General features: G+C 39.8%; 1 long non-coding RNA gene across 1 annotated transcript; it reads left to right on the top strand.

The window, feature by feature from the left end:
* The first annotated feature begins 272 nt into the window (after positions 1–272).
* Positions 273–1143, top strand: LOC139434601 (uncharacterized). Its single transcript, XR_011643926.1, has 2 exons — positions 273–371; positions 1011–1143. It is a non-coding gene; the product is annotated as an uncharacterized lncRNA (long non-coding RNA).

Genomic DNA, 1143 nt, shown 5'->3' with positions numbered 1-1143 from the left:
CTCCAGAGAAGAGGTTGATTTCACTTCAATTTTTTCATATTTTCTAAAGATGTGGAAATGGCACAAAAAAAAACTTGAGAGCTGTAACCAAGACAACTGTAACAACATGAGTAGAGAGCCACCAAGGTTTTTCAAGTCCCTCTCTTACTCCATTTTGCCAACCCAAACTTCCAGGTACATGACACTAGCACTAGCACATAGCACTTCAGGATTTGAATTCAAATATGAAGTGCTTTATAAATGGAACCCATTATTATTATTATTATGACGGGACACCTTGCTTGTTTTTGTTGTTTGCGCTCCTCTGGCTGGGTGCTGGCAGGTGGAGGGCAGTGATCCCTTCCCTTCTTCCTTCAATCTTTGAGACTAATGTAAGTAGAAGACATGGCACTGTAAATGTTTGAACATTTAAAATATTATACCACTTACAAATAATAAATATTACTTTTGTTACTAAGAGTTCATACTTATTATACCTGTGTCACCTTTCACACTATCGCTGTGATCATGAGCTATGGGCTTTGTAGATACAGGTCCCGGGGTGAATTGTGGTGCAGGGGCCCTTCTCTTTTTGACCACAGGGCGATGCACGAAGATGGTGGGTATAGCCTCTGCTCTCAGCCTAGTCTTGCCCTTTTTTGTCTTGACAAACGAGTGACTTGAGGTTACTTCACACACAGAACAACTCAGTTTTGTCTGCCCACATACATATTCCATAGTGGTTGAATACACAGTATTAGGAAACACTTTATACTTACTGGACATGTTATACTCATTACATACTGTATATAAAATATGACCAAGAATGTGAGACAACTTTATAGAAATTCATATCACATCTGTTACTGATGCCATTTGTCATACTTTGTTAAACTCACAAATAATAAAGTTCCATAACTTCAGTTGGGAACAGAGACCACACCTTATCTGCCCAAGGCAATTTCCCATCCAATAGGTGTGCTATATAGGTGTGTATAACCCTTTCTCCCGTCTGTTACTCCCTCTTTCAGCACAAGAACCAGAGGGGGATTCAATGGAGCCTGAATACCTGCACTGAGACCCTCACCCTGCACCCTGAGTCTCAACTCTGTGTTTTTCAAGCCTTTCCCTGTTTTTTTTGTATTAAACAAAACATTAAGCTTT

Source organism: Pseudochaenichthys georgianus, chromosome 10 (assembly GCF_902827115.2).
Source record: "Pseudochaenichthys georgianus chromosome 10, fPseGeo1.2, whole genome shotgun sequence".
Lineage (NCBI taxonomy): Eukaryota > Metazoa > Chordata > Actinopteri > Perciformes > Channichthyidae > Pseudochaenichthys > Pseudochaenichthys georgianus.
This window is presented reverse-complemented; position numbering and strand designations above follow the sequence as displayed.